The following is a 7,347-nucleotide window of genomic DNA, read 5'->3' on the forward strand; positions in this document are numbered from 1 at the left end:
AAACGCATTAGCCTAGGGTAACAATCATTTTTGGCTACGAAGACAAACAGATATTTGGAAATTTTGCTAACTCTTGCAATTACCACATTCAGTTCAACATTTGTTTATCTCTTTCTAGAGCATCATTGGGAGGGCACCTACCATTGGCGAAGTGTGTGTTGACTGTCCACTGCATGGTATGGACTATAGTAGTTATACAAGAGACACAAAGATGATGATCAAGTCATAGAATGACCTCCTGCTCAGGAGGAGCTTGGACTCTATGGGGTGGGAGAAGGGGAGGGTGAGGAAATGCCCTAAGAAAACACGCACACGCATATGCACACAATATAATACAAAAAAGACTATTTTGTAGGTTATTATGACCATAAATCCCATCTTTCTTTCTTTTTTTTAATTTAAAATCAATTAATTAACATGTAGTGTATTATTAGTTTCAGAGGTGGGGTTTAGCGATTCATCAGTTGCATATGACACCCAGTGCTCATTCCATCATGTGCCCTCCTTAATGCCTATCACCCAGTTATCCTATCCCTCACCCACCACCCCTCCAGCAACCCTCATTTTATAAACCCCATTTTTCAAATGAGGACTCTATGGCACAGAAAGGGTCATTTGCCTAAAGTCACAGAGCTAATAAGCAGTAGGATCAGAATTTGAACCCATGTTGAGCTTAGACTTCCTCTTTTTTTTTTTTTTTATTTATGTATTTGACAGATGGAGATCACAAGTAGGCAGAGAGGCAGGCAGAGAGAGAGGAGGAAGCAGGTTCTGCTAAGCAGAGAGCCCGATGTGGGGCTCGATCCCAGGACTCTGGGATCATGACCTGAGTCGAAGGCAGAGGCTTAACCCACTGAGCCACCCAGGCGCCCCTTCCTCTTTAACAAATGTACTCAAAATCTCTTCCAACACATACACACACATACACACAGACACACACACACACACCCCTCCACCTCCCGTGCCTTCTCATTTGGGCATCCTCTCCTAAACATAGATGGTCTTATTGAAACTTCCCTCTATTTGTGTGCTTTTTCTGTGGAGGTAAAATATAAACCTCATCACCTTTTTAAAAAATCTATAATTTTCTTTTTGGGGGCATAAAGATTTATTTATTTATTTATTTGAGAGAGAGAGAGAATGGGGGGTAAGGGCAGAAGGAGAGGGAGAAAGAATCCCAAGAAGACTCCCGATGAGCACAGAGCCCAACGTGGGGCTTGATCTCACGACCCTGAAATCATGACCTGAAGGGAAATCAGGAGTTGGATGCTTAACTGACTGAGCCACCCAGATGCCCCCAAATTTATAATCTTCTACATTTTTAACTTAGTCCAACATTTTTACAGTTCTCTATTTTCTATTCTTATTGGCTAATAAAATCCTGCCTAAATCCTGAGACTGAGAGACACTTAATTAACCAGTTTTTGTGAAAAGAAACTCTAGGGAGATGAGGGTATTGACACAGATGTAATACCAGGCAGAAAATATTCACAAGAATGAAGGCCCTTGGGTAAAAACTTATAACCATCTTGTTCCCCATCTTGTAACCAAAAAAGTATCTCCAGAGATTATCCCTAGAACCATCTGAACTTTACAAGCTTAATGTTATTGCCTGTGAAATGGAATCATTAATCTCAAAGTCTTGCATGCCAGTCAGTTGTCATGGAAACAGCTGCCAAATTGGATTGGCCATTTCTTCCATAAATTGTCTGGAATCCTTGGTTTAGGCAAAAGAACCACAAACTCTATTTGGCTCTGGGATGGTTGTGCCCAAAGGAATATCTCTATTGTCACCTTTTTTTATGGCGTAAACTCCAACTTCTGCTCTAACGAGGGCTTCTCCTTCCGGCTTTCAAGAGCCTAGTTTGAAGCAAAAAAGAAAGAAAGAGAGAAAGAGGAAAGAAAGAAAGAAAAAGAATATTAACATTTTTTCCCTCTTTTCTGCTGCTGTTACATTTGCTTTCTCTTTGAGGCCATATGGATCTACTGATTGGCTAGAAGAATGGTAGGAATATTTTAGGACAAGAAATAAAAATAAATTTCACCATTTCATCTTGTTATATCTGTATATCCAACCAGTCAGCTCCACATGTCCCTCGGGTGCTGTCAGGTTTCTTGAGATGTGAAAATGCCTCTGTGTCACCCCATTCCAGGGGGAGGACTTCAGATATTCCAAGCAGCCTGTTTCTTCTCACACAGCTCTAGTTTTTGGGAAATTCTTCCTCATTTTGTGACAAGAATGGACATATCACAAACTTTAGCCTAATGACAACATTTAACTAATATATATTTTTTAAAGTCCTCTCTACACCCAGCATGGTGCTCGAACTCACAACCCCAAGATCAAGAGTCACATGCTCTACTGACTGACCAGCAAGGCGCCCCTTAACCAATATTTTTGATGCAACTACTGTATGCAAGCCACAGGGCTACATACTGGGGAAGCAGTGTGGGCAAGATCAACAACTTGGCCCCTTTAAGGGGGAAGGCAGACAATAAATAAGTAGTTAAAGCACTTGCAAATGTTGATCAAAGCTGTGGAGGAAATATGCAGGCTGCTGTGACAGAGAATGATGGGCAGTTGTGTAGAAGGTTCTACTCTCACAGGGTAGTCAGAGAAGTTTATCGGAGGAGATGATTTTAAACTGAGGCTTCAGGGAATAGAAAGAGCCTGTCTCTTGTGGAACCAGGGAAAGATCCTTCCAAGCAGAAGGAAAGGTGAGCTCAAAAGCAATTGGATTGTATAGGGGGCTGAAAGGAAGGAAAGCTGCCTGGGATATAGTGGGAGGGGGTGGAAATTGGTCCAGGATGAAGTTGGAGAGGTAGGTGTCCTCTTAGTGCAGCAAGAAGCCATTGCAGAATTTTAACAGGAGAATAGCATGGTCTGATTTTGGTTTAGGAGGATCCATTTGGCTAGAACATTAAAAACACCTGTCCTATTTTTTCAAAAAATGGTGCTGGAACAAGCAATTGGACATCCATAGGCAAGGAAGGAAAGGAAAGGAAAGGAAAGGAAAGGAAAGGAAAGGAAAAAGAAAAGAGAAGGGAAAGGAAGGGAAGGGAGGAAAAGGAAAGGAAAGGAAAAGAAAAAAGAGAAGGGAAGGGAAGGGAAGGAAAGGAGAAACGAGAAAGGGAAAGGGGAAAAAAAAAAAAAAAGAAAACTCTTTACCTAAACCTCACCTTATAAAAAAAAAAAACTAAAAATGTCACTTTATCCACACCTACATATATACCCAGCTAAAATGCACATAAGTGCCCCAAAAGACATATACATAATTATTTATAGCAGTATTATCTGTAATAGTCATACTGGAAAAAGACCAACCATCAACCGTAGAAAGGCTAAAGACATGGTGACATATTTATACTGTGGAATACTATGCAGCCATGTCACTATCTGTACTATCTGGATTAACATCACAATGCTGAACAAAAAACTGGACACACAAAAAAAGGCATGTTACTTTATAAAGTTCAAATGCAGGCAAATGAAACCATAGTACTTAGGGATATGTTACTTTAACTGGCATATATATATATGTATATGTACATATACATATATATTTTTTAAACCACCAAAACAATGACGAAAACAGGTTTGTTGTCACTTAGGAGGAAGGGAGCAGAAGTGATTGGAGAACCGGAAGGGCTCTCTAGTGCTGACATTCTAGCTCTCACCCGGACATGAGGGTTTGCTTTGATCAATCATTGAGCTCAACATTTTGCTTGAGTACATTTTTGTTCTCTTTTACCATAAAGGAGCTTGGAAACAAGAGTAAAGGAAGGAAAAGAAAGTATATGATGGAAGGTGGGCCTGAGAAGTTTGGTAACCTGCTGAGGGACTGAGTGATTGGGCTCCGATTATGCATTTGACTCCCCCCACCGGATGTACCCAGTGTGGTCTGGAAGGCAAAAGTGAGATGGATCCTCCTTCCCGCCCCTTCGCCTATGTCCCCAGGCAAGCAGAGCTGTGGCGTTTGGGAGCTTTGGCAGCTGTGTTCTAGTGTCTAGTCACTCACTCCTGTGGACGTTAAAAGACATCTGCCTGGCGATGGCGGTCTCTACACCTGTGGGTTACAGCTTGGGTGGATATCCTTGAACCTAACTTTCCCAGTCTCAATCTCCTACGCGGCAATGGGCACAGATCCTCATAGAGGAAAGAGGGAGATCGAATAATGCAAACAACAATACAGTCCACCGCAGTAGAAATCTTAGAAATCTTCATAACTGGGTAATAAATTTCATCATGGCAAACAACAGGAAAACATGGATTCAAAGGAAAAATCAACAACGCTAAAGCTTTTAGAAAAAAATGTAAAACGTAAAACCATGAAACTTCTAGAAGTAAACTAACCGGTGCTCCTTGGGAAAAGAAATCCAGAACCAAGGGAGGGATGAAGGATTGGTGGCTCTGACATTAAAAGCGTGCTCTGTAAGGGGAAAAAATGATCAACTGACCATCATCACAATGAAAAACTTTTGTTCTTCCAAAGACCCTGTGAAAGGAGTGAAAAGACAAGCTAGAGAATGGTGAAAAAAATATTTGCAAACCACCTATCTGCAAAGGATTTGTATCTAGACTGTTAAATAGAACACTCAAAATTCAACAGCAGAGAAAACAATCCAGACAGAAAATGGGCCAAAAGCATTGTAACAGGGCTAAATAACAGCCCCCAAAGCCCACAGGTCCTAATCTCTGGAATCTGTAAGCGTGAGCTCATTTGAAAATCAAGTCTTTGCAGATGGGATTAAGCGAAAGGATGTTAGATGGGGAGTTTATGCTGGATTATCCAGAGAGCCCTAAATGCAATCACATGTGTCTTTATAGGAGGAAACAGGTGACTTCACACACACACACACACACACACACACACACACACACGGAAGGCAATGTGAAGATAGGGCCCTGTGGACACAGACCAAGGAGGCTGGGAGAGGCAAAGCATGGATTAACACTCCTCACTCCTACTGTATTCCACAAGGACCCACAAACCTGCCAAAGTACCGATGCCTCTGAGACAATGTTTCTGAGGACCATGTTTGCCCTTTCCACTTAATCTCCCAAAGAAACCACCATGGCCTAATGGTTGTCACCTGCTTTTTTTTTTTTTTTTTTTAAAGATTTTATTTTTTCATTTGACAGAGAGAGACATAGCGAGAGAGGGAACACAAGCAGGGGGAGTGGGAGAAGGAGAAGCAGGCTTCTTGCAGAGCAGGGAGCCCAATTCAGGGCTCAATCCCAGGACCCTGGGATCAGGATCTGAGCCGAAGGCAGACGCTTAACCCACTAAGCCACCCAGGTGTCCCATGTCACCTGCTTCTTGGATGCATCTATGGGAAGTAGGGAAGTGATAGTACATGGGGCAAGTATAACATGTTAGTGCAGTTTAATCACTTTTCGGCTTCATAGTCTGCCCCCTCTCCCTGAGGACAGTAAAAGGGCAAGTTAGTTCAGATGGCTTGTGATCAAGAGATGGAAACGTTTGAGGAGAGAAAAGAGAAGACAGGAATGGGAGTATCAGCAAACTCTAAGAGAGACTGCTTGCCCAGAGCAGCGCCCTAACCCTGGGGATCTGGGCGAGGGTGCAGCTGTAGCCTTGGAGGCCAGCAGGAGCTGGGAAGTCCTCCACACAGCGGCCTCCTAGCAAGGCTGAACTCCACCAGCATTTCCTCATCGTCAGTGGCTAAAGATTTCCACTTGCAACTCTCTGATTTTTTTTTTTTCCTACCACCCAATAAGAAGGGAAAATTGGCTTGTTCTGGGAATACGAGCTTGAAAAACAAGAAGGGCTTTGGAAAAAAGTGCTGGGATCTGAGTGGCCTATAATTGATGAGTTCCTTCCTCCACTGTGGTCCAGAGAACTGAGAAGATGTGACAGAGAATTCTAACCTCCCTCAGGGAAGACGCTACTTCAAGCCTGACAAAGATGAATATTCCAGCCTTGGGGATGGTAGGAGACTTCTGGGCTGGCCCTGACATCTGGCCACAGTTTGGACACCCTGACACTGTTTTTGCTTCACAGTGTTCTTGCTTTCTAATGCAGCCAGAGAACACTTCCTTGACTCTCGGCTTCTTGGGAATGAATCGATACAGGGAGCGGCAGGAAAGAGGTTTTGGTGGTTTTTATTTTACTCATTCAATACTCCACCTGGAATGTATTGGGAACTTAGAGGGAATGGAAGTCCTGTTCCTTTGTGCTACTGGAAATTATCCCGCCTCTAGGGCCACAGCATCTACTGACCAGATTGTGTCGTGAGAAATAGACCAGATGATCTCAAGGCATCTAAAAATCCTAGGTTCAGGGCCTTTCCCCCAGGAAGACAGTTACATGGAGAGGCTGGTCAGGCTGTACACACATGTGCTATATATTAAAACCAGTGAAGCAGAACCACAGAAACAAGCCCAGAGCTTGTTACCACCAGAACACCATTAACCAGAGATCACTTTTCCAGTAACATGATACACCCACTTTTTGCAATAATTATTCCTCCAGAGCTGTGAGGAGCTAAGTGGGTATCAGAATGGAAGGACCTCCCCCTTCCACCCCGAAATCCCCAAAGCTATGATGTTTCATGGACCTATTAATATTCTCAGCACAAATTCAGCAGTCCTGAATCTGAGAACGGCCCTAAGCTAGATCTATGGCTTATTAAGAAGTGGCCATTGTAGTGAATAGGAGCTAGTTGTTTATTTATTTATTTAAATTGTAAAGCGGAACTAGGTAGACTTTGATGAGGCTCCTTCCTATGTGTGGAGAGATTACACTTTAACAATTGGTTATGAAGGGGACACCTGGATGGCTCAGTTGTTTAATTGTCTGATTCTTTTTTTTTAATTTACTTTTTTATTTTTTAAAAAATATTTTATTTATTTATTTGTCAGAGAGAGAGAGCACAAGCAGGGGGAGTAGCAGGCCTGCTGCTGAGTGGGGAGCCCTATGCATGGCTCGACCCCAAGACCCCGGGATCATAACCTAAGCCAAAGGCAGACTTAAGGGACTGAGCCATCCAGGGTGTCCCTGTCTGATTCTTGACTTTGGCTCAGGGTTGTGAGGTAGAGTCCTGTGTGGGGCTCCGTGCTCAATCAGGGAGTCTGCTGAAGATTCTTTCTCTGCTCCTTCCCCCGCCCTTGCTGGCACACAGAATTTGTCCCTCTTTTATTGTTTTTTAAATTTTTTAATTAATGATTTTATTTATTTGACAGACAGAGATCACAAGTAGCCAGAGAGGCAGGCAGAGAGAGAGGAGGAAGCAGGCTCCCTGCTGAGCAGAGAGCCCAATGTGGGGCTCAATCCCAGGACCCTGGGATCATGACCTCAGCCGAAGGCAGAGGCTTTAACCCACTGA

This window comes from Lontra canadensis, unplaced genomic scaffold (genome assembly GCF_010015895.1).
Source record: "Lontra canadensis isolate GAN:19392208 unplaced genomic scaffold, GSC_riverotter_1.0 scaffold10, whole genome shotgun sequence".
In the NCBI taxonomy this organism is placed as follows: Eukaryota; Metazoa; Chordata; class Mammalia; order Carnivora; family Mustelidae; genus Lontra; species Lontra canadensis.